At 29.4% G+C, this 14,712-nt stretch overlaps 1 protein-coding gene across 2 annotated transcripts in view; it reads left to right on the forward strand.

Annotated features, from left to right (window-relative positions):
* Nucleotides 1–254: 254 nt before the first annotated feature.
* Nucleotides 255–14,712, forward strand: part of LOC100204866 (carbohydrate sulfotransferase 11) — a 54,227-nt gene continuing 39,769 nt past the window's right edge. For both annotated transcript variants that reach the window (XM_065800034.1, XM_065800035.1), the window contains exons 1-2: nucleotides 255–510; nucleotides 13,995–14,160. The gene's annotated coding sequence lies outside the window, so the exon portion shown is untranslated. The remainder of the gene's footprint in view (nucleotides 511–13,994; nucleotides 14,161–14,712) is intronic.

Below are 14,712 nucleotides of genomic sequence, written 5' to 3' on the forward strand. Positions count from 1 at the left end.
TCTCCCGTTTAGTTTTCTATCTTTTATTAAGTTTATACTTCAAGACAACGTTTATATCTCAAAACAACGCCAAACATACAAACGGCATAAACTGAGATTTTTTTTTATAGCGAACAAAGTATATGATGTTAAGTTCTAATTAATTTAATTTATTTGTTCTGCGCAACTGTTTAACATAATGTCTAAGTTTAGCGTTTGTTGCTTTGCTTGAGTGAACACACCCCCGTTTATCACCGTGTTTCAAAATAAGTTATGAGAGATTTATTTACTGTTCATTAAATATTCAGAATGTTCGTTGCTGTTTGATTTATAAAATCTCAAATCAAACTGTTTCCTTTCAGTTCTCCGGTGAATAGCGGTTTATAGTAATTAAGGTTTCAAATTAGCTTTAAAAATACAAAAATTTGATTATCTGGTGCGGTTTATAATTGTTTGCAATTTGTTTGCTAATTGTTTGCAATTTGTTTGAATTTGAAAAAAAGAAAAACAATTTTAGGAAAATCTACATTGGTGAGCATGTTTTTGAATTCAATTTTTTTTTTTATATATTATATATATATTTAAATAGTTAATTGTGTTCGTGACCTTGTCAAATTCAAAAATATAAAAAAATAAAAAAATATTATTTTGAAAGTAATGCAGTTCCTTAAAAGTGTTCAGTACTACGCTACCTTATAAGAAAGGTCCGTACTACATAAAAGAAAAAATGTCAAAACTGTTAAAGTTTTGTTAATTGTATTATCATAGTTAGTATTTTAAAAATGTCATCCGCCTAACACTTAGATATGCTAACTTTATACTTTTGTTGGCATTGTTATTTGAATCACCAAATAGACTCATAGATAAGAGGGCCCAAAAAGAGAGAGGGAACAAGTGGGTCCAAAGCCTTCTAGAAACTTATCTTACTTATAGGCGCCCATTAGAATTATAAAGATTTTACAGCTCAATGTTCCTATAGCTTAGTTTGATAACTTTTGCGTAAGAAAAATAAAACGTCATTATAATATCTTATTAGAAAAAGACACCTTGAAAACATTTTGAATATGTGAGCATATATAAATGATAGCATATTTGAGCAGCAGTAGCTCAGTTGTTATCGCGCTCACCTCTGAAACTAGAGATCCGTGGTTCAATGCCACCTCTGGGCGAGTTTTATAACATCGGTAAGGAAGGAGGCATGAACTTTCTTTTAAATACTCTATCGCGGTGCACTGTGATAAGACCGTATGGACTTCTTAGGGCACCTAAAATCAAAAATAAAAAAATAAAAAAATGTTGTACGTATATTGTAACATGCATGGATCAAATAATATCAACAAATGCTTGCAAATGTTCTAATCCATTTACAATCTACATTGTACGATGTCTGTTGCTTAGAATAAATCTAAGTTGCACCATTTTCTTCTTTTTGCAGATAATTTATAGAGCCTGAGGCACGAAAAAATTATTAAATAATAACCTTTTTAATTTTCAAACTGTTTAATAAGTTCTTCTTTATTCTTTCGCTGTTCTAGAATGATAATACCCCGGTAATTTCATAATTCAAGTGCTTTATAAAAGCAACTGTCTTGATTACTCGATGCTGAATTTCCTCAAGAGTTGCAATGTCTTTTATGAGACAGGGCAACCAGACCTGTACCTTAAATTCTAGGTGTGGCTAAATATAAGCCGAATAAAGCATTCGCCAAAGATTTAGATTTCAACTACAAAAAGCTTTTTGAGTTTACCAATGGTGCAATTAGCATTTGATGCCACCATTTCTACCAGGAATTGTTTAGTCGGATCATCTGATATCTTTTCCATTTTTAATGATCTCAATTGTTTTGCAAAATTCAAGCGCGTCAATTATAAAATAGTCTCGAGTTAGTTTTGTTTCACAACAAACAAAATCCATCACCTTACATTTACCAACATGGAATCGCATATACCAATTTCAAAACCATTTGAAAACTTCATCTAGATCCGCTTGCAGAGAGTTCTTTTCTTTGGAATACTTAATGATTTCAATGATATTTGTGTTATCATCGTATGGTTTAAAGTGGTCAGCAATTTTTTCCGGTTAATCGTTTTGACGTTTCAACGATTAATTGACAGTACGAAAAGTAGCGGACTAAAAGTAGTTACTCCGCTCATGACAATCTTACAATCTGATGTATGGTCATCAAAAAAATGCTTTAATCCAATTCAACAGAGCAACTTGAATACCATACGCTTTAAATTAATAAAGTAGTCTTTGATAAGATACATTGTCTAATGCTTAGAAAAATCTTTATTTGCAACATCTGCAATGTAGACTTGGTGCACCGTTTTTGTTAAAATATTGCAAGCAGGCACAGCTTTTTAGGAACGTATGTAAGTACCATCAAACCTAGTGGATTGATTCGTCCAGACAACTCAGTAATTTATTAACTAGAGGTAAGTTTATGTTTGATTCGTCAAACTGACAGAGACAGTTTAGGGTGAGGTGTTTGCTCAGTAACTAAACCATTCTGAAAATAGTCGTTTAAGGTTTTAAAAACAATTTTTTTACAATCTTAATGCTATTGGGCGCCTCTAATGCGCTAACTAATTTGTGCACCCTTTGTTTACTACAATTATGAAAATGCAGATTTCTGTGGTTAATATTTGTTATTAGACTTTACTCGTATTCTATTACTGCTCGTTTCACAAATATCTTATCGAACTAATCTTGTGTGCTTGTTGTAATTCGATATATAAATTTGAACCCGCAAAATCCATTTGAATTGCTTTAACTACTTCTTGTGTGGCCCATATTTCTCGTCTCATGACAAAAGATACTGTTGTACTTGGAATATAAAGCTTGACAGCCTTGAGATATTTTTTAATAAACAGTTTGTAGTTTTATTAGTGATACTTCCTGAAATATTTTAATCCAGTTATAAGAGGTTGTATTGATTGTAAGTGATTCGTAGTCAGCTCTGCTCCATATTTAATGTGATTGAGGTTTTTTCGTGTCATTTTTTTGGCATAAAGTGAAAACTTACGTGTGATTAAACAGTGAGCTTAATCTTTGAGAGTATAACCAAACAAGTCTTCCTCAAAAAAATTAGTTAATCTATTGGGATTATTTGTTATTAATAGACCTAGAAAGTTTTTTGCTACATTGTCCAGTAAATATTGATATGCCAAAAAAGTCACAAGCTGAGTAAGATTAAAGCTTTCAAAACATGTTTGAAATATTTTATCACTAAAACCGCTAACATCCACGGTCTGAAATACTAAGTGTTACTCACATTAAAGTTGCCATACAGTAGCATGTACCACTTAATTATTATAAATATCATAACCATACACGGCACATATCTGCATTACCCTAAAAATTGAGATGGCTATTACATGTGGCGCGCATCAAATTTTATTGTTGGGATTCGATCTGAAATATCTCGAAAATCGATTTCATTTTTTTATAGCGTTGTAAGTTTTTAGAAATTTTTGCTATGCGTTTATATTTGCTTTCAATTTCTGTCGAACACTTTTCGAAAAGGGTTTAGATTGAATGGATTGGCTTGCCACGAGGCAAAACCAATAACTACATTTACTAAGAACCATGTTATGACAGTTTTGCTTGTTTATAAGTTGCTCCGTTTTGAATGCAAATATCAAACTTTATAATTTGAAATAAAATATACACAGTTTTTCAAAACTTCTAAATAATTTACGGAGATGACAGTCTTCCAAATAATTTACGGAGACGACAGTCTCACCTCATTTAAAAAAATGGTGTAAATTAGCACTATCATTGGCATCCCAAATCATCAAAATGAAGTTCCATTGGTTGGATCAAGATGACATTCGATTGGTTTGATCAATTCTAATATGTGTAAGTTGAATAATGCACAAATAATAAAGTTAGAAATAGTGTTTTCAGCTTTTTTAGGTCATTGCTTAAAATTTTTTAGGTTACTTCTTAAAATCTGAAAAACATCTAATGAGAAATTCCAATCTACGAGAAAGATCACAATCAGAAAGATTTATCAGCCTCACGCGAAATAGGGGCGCAACCTACCACAAGGCCCAATCAAAATATTAGTTAATTTCATACAACCTAAAATAACATTAGACACAGGCTCAGAATGAATTCTTAACAGTTTCCAGCAGAAATTTTGAAATCGAACACTAGATAAACAGACATGTTACCACGTTTTGATTGATGCCTTGAACATTTTTGTATAAAAAAACTTGATAAATGCCTCCATAAACATTAAATCAAAGTTTAGCTCTATAGTTTATGATTTTGAAACTTTTTTAAATATTAATGCCAAACTAATTATTTCAGCATTTGACAAACCTGTGTTAAACTGAACTTGAACAAGATCTTGGGAGAATCTTGTTAGATTTAGGAATTTTGTGTACTTTTTATGAAAACACTAAAAAAATATACAAAACTATTATGCCAAAACTTGTACATGTTGTTTTAAATTTTTAAGGAACAACCCAGTGAAAAAAAACGCTTTTACCACTTAGGTTCAATGTGGGCTCTGTGTGGGATACATGGGAGCCCTCATGGAACCCATGTGGGTTCATCTCCATATACTGAAACTTTATACAATCAGTCTACAATCTACATATAATGCTTTTTTTTAATTAATTGTTCTTTTAATTACCCATTGGTTTGCACATTTTATTTACTCAAAATTTATATATAAAAATTTTTTCCAATTACTTGAAAAACTTTAAGAAAAAACTCTTAATTTTTATATATTTAAATACACCTTAAAATTCCCTACAACATAAAGAAAAATTTGATCTCGAATTTTTTTCCAAATTAATTTCCTGAACGATTATTTATTTGTTAAACAAATAAGCTGGAAAAAGTATATTCGTTTATCAAATAATCGTCACACTCTGCTTTATATTTTCCGTCAATTAACAATGTTATTTGGTTTAATATTAAATTTTATTGAACCATATAAATTATGACCGACTTTAGATTTGTAATAAAATTTTATGTAACTGCATCTTATTACACTTATTAATTGTTTTCAAACAATATATAATCTTGATTAAACCATTTTTCAATATCAAAGTTTTATTGACAAAAATTAGATGGCTGTGTAACAAAGACACTTATACACACAAATAATAAGATTTTAAATCATGTAAACTTATTTATGGAATCAGAACTTGTAAACAAATACTTAGACCTAAATCAGCACCAAAGCTTTATTTTAAAAGCTATTATAAAATTACTATAAATTTTTTAGTTTTTTTTATCCATGAAAACTTTTAAAAAATAAATACAATTTTAGAGGAACGCTTTTATTTCAATTTTAAAAAGAAAATAGTATATCTATCTATCTTATATATATATATATATATATATATATATATATATATATATATATATATATATATATATATATATATATATATATATATATATATATATATATATATATATATATATATATATATATATAAGAAATTTGTCAGGTCTTGCTTGGTTGACCATTTTTCAATTGACGGCATGTTCAGAGCACACTCTGTCAAGTTCAGAAAAGCCTTTTAGCTAATTAAAACGAATTTAAAAATGAAAGTGAAACAACGTTGAACATTAAACATTGAATCTAGTAATTAGTTGGCATAAAAAAGTAAGTAAAAAAGAAAGGCAATAGTAAAGTACGCGAGAATGATTACGCAAATAACGTGATTTTTTGAGATTTCAATTGAAAAAAATAATTTAGAAAAAAGTATCTTCCTGCAAAAATATCTTTCTCCTAAGCTATAATAGTTTTTATTGCATCAAAAATGGTGCTTATTTTTAATTTATTTTTATCAAATAAAAAATAAAATATTTTATTGCTGCATCACTATAATAATGTAGTAGTATTTTCCTTTTTTTTTTTCTTTTTAAACCAAACCAACAATACGGTTACGACTGGAGAACATGACTAAGTTGAGAATCACTGTGGTGATAAAGAAATTAAAACACTAATAAAACCATGGACGAAAAACTGAAAAATATGTAAATTATGAATCAGGATAATGTGAAGATTGAAAAAAAATCTAAAGCCTCGATGTTTGTGAAAATAAAACTAAATGAGAAATAGAACTTTGAGCATAAAGGAATAGTTACAGTTAATTCAAAAATAATAATTTCGATTTTATTACGACATGTAGATAGCTGCATTTTATAGCCAAAAACAGGAATCAAGGATTGAGAATAGTCAGCTACATACTTTATGCTTTTTTTTTTCGTACACTATTCTTTGTCCTTATTTGATATAATTTTTAAATGACATTGAGCCCCTTATTTGAACTTTGTTTATCCAACTGCATTTGTTAAAAAATGGTCATTGTTTACCTTTTAATGCTTTGGATATTATTAAGAATTTAAACATTCATTCTTTCTTCATTTAAGCATTCAGAAAACGAATTAGACATCCTTAAAAATGGACTGAATTTTTCTTTTCCACCACAATATCTTAAAAGAACCAATATATATTCTTCTTTCGAACTCATAAACTGATATCTTCATTCGAATTCATGAACTGATATCTTCAGAATAATTTAAAAAATAGTAACAACTCCAGTCAACTTAAAGCTAAACTTGCTTATCTTGCTAATTCCTATATATATATAAATATCGCCCATCTAAAGAAAATCTCAAAAAACATGGAATTCTGAAAAAACTATGTAAAAATCCAGACATCATAATTTTGAAACCAGATAAAAGAAATGGTGAGGTAATGTTAAATAACAAAATTTATGAAACCAGTCTCTACAAAATTATTAATTATCCAGCCATATTCAAACTACTTAAAAAAGACGTCACTATCTCCAGAGAAACACAACTCCAACACTTTTAAAGAAAAATCAAGAAAAAAAAGTTTTTTTCGATGAATCCAACTATAAAAAAATATACCCTTCAGGGTTTTGTCCAACCCGCATCTATGGCCTTCCAAAATTGGATCAGATCAAAGTTTTCACTTCATTGAAATTTTTAAAAAATTTTTCGGCAAAAGATTCCTTTCCTATAGGCTTTAAATTTAAAATAAATTAAATTTAAATAAAATATTTTTTATACTATTCTCAACTAGACTTATATTCATCAATAATTTTTAAGTTTCATAGTATTATCTCTCAGCGTTCAAAAATTATGACCATATAAAGTTTAAACCCCCCTCAATTTGAGGGGGTTGTAATTTTTATATGGTCATAATTTTTGAACGCTGAGAGATAATACTATAAAACTTAAAAATTTTTGATGAATACAAGTCTAGTTGAGAATAGTACAAAAAATATTTTATCAACTTGTTGCTCTCACGTTTGGGGCAAGTGTAGCAAAAATTTTGGGGCTTTTTTGTTCCCAGCCTCCAATCATCGCAATTTTTTGCAAACTCTCATTATTTGACATATGTATAAACATATAAATGTTTGGAGTTAGCTACATGTCTGGAAGTTAGCTATCTCAAAGATCAAAAAATGCTGGATCCGCCACTGTATATATATATATATATATATAAATATATATATATATATATATATATATATATATATATATATATATATATATATATATATATATATATATATAGGATATATATATATATTGTTAAGAAGGAAAACTATTCCAACTATTGTTAGGAAAACCTTCCTAACAATAGTTCGATTAATTGGATTAGAGTGATTTACAGAGTTTTTTAAAATCCACAGTTTTTTAGGATCCACAAATGTCATTTTAAAACAGACAGGAAAACATAACTAAGTTAAACTACTACTAAAGTAAAAGTGAAAATTTTGAAAGGAATAATGTCTAAATAGCAAGCTATAGAAGAGTTTAAAAAACAATGTAAACAGTGAGAGTGATTATAATTTTCAAAAATATATTAACTTGTATGTCAAGAATGTCAGGAAAAAAACATTATATTTGTGAGATAAATTAGAAAAAAGTTGTTTGCAATTCATAAAAGCGTGATGGAATATTAGACTTGTATTTGGTATTGAAACTATTAAAGATTTAGTCACAAGTAGCTAGGGGTAGTCCACAAATTACGTCATGCAATTTTTGACCTTTTTTGACACCCTCCACTTGCCCCCCTCGTCACAAAATCGTGACTCTTTAGTAGCAAGCAGGGATTGCCCGGGATCCCGGGATTTTATATAATGTGAGATATTTGCTAAAAAACAGAACTTAATACTGCATATATAAATATACTTTTTGATGTTATCAATTAATTTCATTATGCCTTAATGACTTAAATTAATTTTCTATGGCGCCTTAAATTGTTTTAATTGTGTAACAGGCAGCAGGTGTATATAAAGATCTGAAAATAATGCAGAATTATATATACGGTACCTTCCATATTATGTTTTAAGATTACAGAATAACCTTCATCAAATAATTGGATATGTAAATAACATTTGAACATTTAAAGTGTATTTGACTAAAGTAACTAAACAATCAAAATTTCAAAATAAATTTGTAAACATAAATTTTCTTAAATTTGGCTACCGATGTAGCTGCTGTAGCAACAAGCTACTTTGTAAAAAATAACATAATAAGTTGTTTGTTAATATTGAGAGACAAAAATTAAAGAAAATCTTTATTTTATATTTATAAATAAATGGTAGCTAAATAATAAATGTAAAACAAAAAAAAAATTCATATTAAATGCATATTTTATTTACAAACTTTCTTTTTTTGTCTGAAAATATGCCCGGAGGAATAGTAGAGCATTTAAGGTTTGGTCATTTAGCCTACTCCTTATTTTACTTCCCAAATACCCAGCTGCAGAAAATGCCCGCTCAGGTTCGATGCTCGTCGGTGGAATAGAAGTCTTGCCAACAAACTTAACAATTGTTTTTTATACAATAGTCAAACAAACCTGCCTTAATTTGTGTTTGTGAAACTTTTTTCAATGATAAACTCCCGAACTCCATGGTCTATTCAAAAATTTGTTCCATTTATCGTAAGGATAAAGCATAAACAGGATAAACCTGCAAAGCAGCATTATATAACTCATTATAATTCAGTATAGTTACCAACTTTGAACATTTTGTTTTACAAAATAATTTAATTAGTTCAATCCTGCTATAATCCCGAAAATCCCGGGATTTTGTGTTTAGAATCCCGGGATTTTCGGGAACCAAAAACGTCCGGGATCCCGGGATACGGGATCCCGGGATTGCAATCCCTAGTAGCAAGTTTCTTATGAGTTGTCACAAAACCACTAACCCCTACCCTCAAATGTGACGTAATTTATGAACGACCCCTTGAATTAAACTTGTAAATTAAGATTAAATGAATAATCAATTATAAATATAAACTTATATCATTTATTTTCAATTATAAGAAGCGCTTCTTCTCAGGGAAATTGTTTTAGTAAAAAAGTAAATGAAATGGCTGTTACTGGAAATAACTTTTGCACAAAAGAAGAAAACTGCCTTGGAAAGTATGAGTTAAATTTAGATAAACATCAAGGAATAAAACTTGAATACTTACCTGAACTAGCAACCAGACAATCTCTAATGGACTTATTATAAAAGGACAAAAATAGACTCCGACAAAGCACTAATTGCAACAATTTTAATTACAACTATCAAAAATGAATTGTCTATAAAAAATGTTTGTCTTTCTAGACAATCATTTTAAAAACGGACACTAAATGAACAATCTCGATTTTTTAATGAGGTATAGAAGATCTATTTAATATATAATTTGGACTTATAACGAGTAATTAAATTTTCACTGCAGCATCGTTTCAAAAACTGAAAACGAGCACAAAATTAAAAATACAATTTTTCTAACAGAAGTTCATTTTTTAATTTTTTGTCCAGCGTGTGCTGTTGATTAAAAAGTTAATGTCTATTTAAAAACCTCAAAATGGACTATTTTGTGCTCAATTGAAGTTCATTAATTACTCAGTTCAGTTGTTTTTCAATTCTCAGTGAATGTGCGTGAAAATTTATTTTTAAAATGCCCTCTCCAGTTTGGGATTACTTCAAAAAAGTTGAAGGTAAGTTTATAATTTAAAAAATTTTCCTTAGTCACTAAAATCTTTATCACCTTCAATAAAGTTATTTTAAAATATGTGATCAAGGAGTTGTCCTTTATAAAATGTGGATTAGTAAGTAGAAGATTCCAATAGGTGTTAAAATTTATTTAGGTTTGTGAATAAAACAATAGTGAAAAAGAAAAATGTTTTTTACTTTCATTTTATTGATGAATATGTACGCAAGTTTTAAACAATAATTAATCATGGGCAATGATCCTCATTTGGAGTTTTGATGTCATTTCAATATTTTTTTAATATTATAAATTTACTACATAACAATCTTCAAATAATACGGTAATGAAAGATTTCTGGTTTTATGAAATCAAGTAAATTTAGACAAAATCATAGACACCAAATAGACAAAAAATTATGCTTTGTAGACTTATGAAGTAAAAATTATTTTTTAACTGAGCAATCTTAGGACACCATCAAAAATTTGATAGACACAACAAGGACAAAAATTAAACATTTGTTGTGTCCATTACAACATACAGAATTGTCTATGTCTGTGTTGTAAGTCTATCCATAGACTAGTCTGGTTACTAACCTGAACCCAAGATATAACAAAAACCTCGCAATTTTAACTGAGAAACCACAAACATTTTTCCTAGGGCAATTAAGAATGTAATAAAAATTAAAAAAATCCAGATTACAACCAGATATTTGTAAATGGTACATTAATAAAAAAAATAAAAAATAAAGAAAAAAATCAAAAATAATTTTTTTTTTGAAATTATAGCATGAGTTGAATCACGGAAAGTGTTATCTGCAGCTCTAGAGTTGTAAAGTGTTTAAGTCACTTAGTAGAGTGAGTTAATTCACAAGTAAAGTTCTCAAGTCACATGGCAGGAGTTTTTTAAGCGAGTAAAGTTTAAGTTCAATTGTTGCAATACTCCCGCCATCAAAAACAATTTGATACACAACTGATTGAATGCACTTTTTGTACATAAAATCATTTTGAATTTCCTCTAAAAAAAGTACATGTGTTGATAGAAGCCTCTCCAAGAGCTACTATAAAGTTCAGGAGACCTTAATACCAGTTGAATCAATGTATACAAAAACGTTCTAAGTCATTTTTTTTAATATTTGACTTTTTGATGAAAATTTATTCTTTGAAGACAGTTCCACCATTTTATAGTAAAACATTCTAAATCAGACCTCTTCGTACACGTTAAATAGAGAGCTGCAATATTGTCTGTAAACTAAAAGGTTCTAGGTCAGTGACTTAGAAGGTTTTTGTTTGCAGCACTGAGAGAACCAGCTGTGTTCTGCTGGTAGCTTTCAGATGTTTTTAATCTAATTTTTGTTTTGTTTTGGTTACGAGTTTGAGGTTATTTGGGCTTATTTTATTATTCATGTAGTTTTCTCGCAGTGAACACAATGTTTCGATTTCAGATCTTTTTTATTCATTAAAAAAACTGCCTCTGCAAAAATTCCTCGTTCAACTTATACTTTAAAAAACACCTAAAATATGCTCATAAAAAAACCGTTTAGACTATACTTATATTTCCACAAGGAAACTACGTCAGTCAAATCCGCCGTACAGGGTTTCTCCCACGCAATTTAATAATTAAATTGCGTTATGAATTGTAATTATTACAATTCATCTCGTTGTTTTAATGAAAAATACTTATAATGGATGAAGAACCTAGTACTAGCAGTGGAAGAAAGGTTAAAAATGAGACTATGTGGAAAAGGAATGTTGTTGAAGAAGCTAGAGTGAAATGTAAAGAGTACATTGACTACAAAGGAAAAACTGTACCTGCTACTACTGTTGGAACTGATTGCATGTGAGATTTGTATTGCAATTTCGATACCCAATTAGTCTTTTAATAATTTGTTTAGGCCTATCATAGCATACCATGCAACATGTTTTCATAAAAACGTCTTAGAAAAAACTAATCCAACACGTTCCATATCGTTCCATTTAATTGTCTGTAGGCCACTCATTGATGGGCTGATGGTCCAAACTTACAAGATGTCTCAAGTCGTCGATCGCATCGTCGAGTTTCCGCAAAATGTGTGCTACCCATTGGGTAATGTTCCATTAAAAAGAGTGAAACTGCAGGATCTTAGGAAGCTAATGCAATATGTTGCGGATGAGTTCAGTGGTTTTTATGATGAACTCGTGAGCTGGCCAACAATTTTTTTTTGAGAAAAGTGGGACATTTCCCCCAGTGCCCCTGCCCTGTGGTCATCTGCCCTCGAAAACAAGTTTAACACATATTCTTTAGGGCTACACAAGTGCTGAAATTTTCAAGAGCTTTATTTTGTCTGGAAAGTAGTGAAAAATCTATCATATAACTCCACTACAAAAAAGTGGGGCTCAAGACCCAGTCCCTGGTGTCTCGGACCCTGAAAACAACTTTAGCATGCATGTTCATTGGCACTACAGAAATGCCAAAATTTGCAGAGCTCCAACTAGTCTAAAAGGTAGTGAAAAATCAATTACAACACTCCGCTGCAAAAAAGTGGGGATCGTGCCCCATTATCCATATATGGAAATCCATATACTTGCAGATCAAAATTATACTTTTTGAAAGATCAATGAATATAAAATGATGTGTAATATATAATTTTATGATATCATTAAGGCCACATGGGTTTCTTGAGCATCGAAATCTGGTATATTAAAAATTGCCTAAATTTATTTAAATTGATAAATACAGGTACTTAAAAATAAATTTTAGATCATTTCATTGGATTTTACGCTCCTGAAAATGGCCTGGCACAAACTTTTAAGTAAAAATATCAAATATTTTTAAAGTTATATGATTTGAATTCTCTAATTAAACGTTGCAATTCCAAAGGAACAAGAGGGGCCTGGCCAGTAACTGCTAAAAGTAAAACGCTCATATTTCATGATCTTCTTGGAGCCAGAGGCTAAAATTTTCAGAGAGTTCTTATTTTAATAAGTACTCTCAACTATATAAAAATTAGCAAAATCTGAGATATAGGGTAACAATTTTAAAAATTTCTGGGTCATTTGACATGGAGTTACCCCTTACCAATGTCATTTATTCGGTTGGCGCAGGCATCGAGTCTTGCACCTCGTGGTTCTGAGCCAGAACTCTAATTATTGCACCACGGTTGGCCAGGCAGAAATTGTCGACATTTTTTTGTAGAACCTTTGTACATAATATTTTTCCAAACCTTTTCTAGAAATGCTTAAAATATAATTTTTCTCTCTAAATTATTTTTTGCAGCTTTTGGTTTTTCCTCCGCTTTTTAAAACTGACGACAAGTAGCTAAAAAAAAAGAAACGGGATGACTTTCAGTAATTTTAAAATTCCATCTCTCCTAGTTAATGTTACTTGTAGGAAAGATATGAAAAGGTGGCGGGATAATAATTTATAAAAATGGTGATGAAACGACATCCTGTTTCATCGTCACTAAGAGCACTATTTATATGTGTTTCTTTATGCGTTTATACAAGGTTTTTTGTAAATATAAAAAACTTGTATAAACGCATAAAGAAACTCATATAAACACATTGAAGAATGTTTTTTTTGCAATAATGCATGAGTTACCCGAAGATTTGAGCTAAATCTCAGATAAGAGATATTTTAACATTAAATGATATACCTTTGCTTTTGAAGACAAATAGTTGATAGCTTTGAGTATATTTTACCAAATAATAGTTGTTAGAAAAATTTTAAGGTTTTAAATATATAAGTTTTATAATTTTTCTTTTTTAATTTTAAGCTATTATAAAATTACTTCGCCATGATATTTTATTGCTGTTTTATACAGTTTACAACACTTAAAACATAAAGCACGTTTAAAATAAAACGTGTTTTATTGCCAAAATAAACGATGGTATTAGCCTTATTTTTTTTTCTGTCTAAAATAATTGTTGAATTTTTATAATGCATGTCGTATGTAACTACCGAAAATAAAATATTTAGTAATGTTACGCAAAACATCCTTTTTTACAAAGGCAAATTATTCAATTTGACATATTTGAACTTTTAGGAGCCGGCTTCAATTCTCCTTGCAGCAGAAATTGAAGAATTTAAATCAAACGCATGTACAATACTGGACTGTCAGTTCTAATTTACCGTTCACCTCACTGACTACACAGGCAACACACTCCAACTTGTACACAATAAAAAAGTGGAGGAAAAAGTTAAATAACCAGGTATTAAAACTTTTAATTTTCATCTAAAAGTTTAAATTTTTCGGCTTTTAGCGCGTGCTAACTACTACTATAATATAAGTATTAATAATATTGATATTGCTGACAATTGTATGACTATTTTGAAACTATTAACAATTGTATAACTATAGCAAACTAGCTATATAAAAAATAAAAATAAAAAATAAAAAATTAATAAACTAATAAAATTACGAATTAAGATAAAAATTAAAAATATTGCTTTTTATAAACTGAGTAGAAAGTAGGCTAGATAAAGACAATGAAAATATAAAAACGCAGTTTTAAACTCTGCGATACGCAGCCATCCAGTAGCATAGCATAGGGCCCACATTGCCCGCAGCTGCAGAGGGAGGGGGAGCTGAGCTATTTGGGGCCAAAGCCAACCAATGAAAATTTTCAAAATTTTTCACTGTGAGAAATTACATTCATATCAACATTTTATAATTCGCACTATTACTACATAGCTAAGTAATGCAAACTTTAATAATCAAATATTTCAAATCATTTAATATTTTTTAAAACAAACTTCACACT

This window comes from Hydra vulgaris, chromosome 06 (genome assembly GCF_038396675.1).
Source record: "Hydra vulgaris chromosome 06, alternate assembly HydraT2T_AEP".
Taxonomy (NCBI): domain Eukaryota; kingdom Metazoa; phylum Cnidaria; class Hydrozoa; order Anthoathecata; family Hydridae; genus Hydra; species Hydra vulgaris.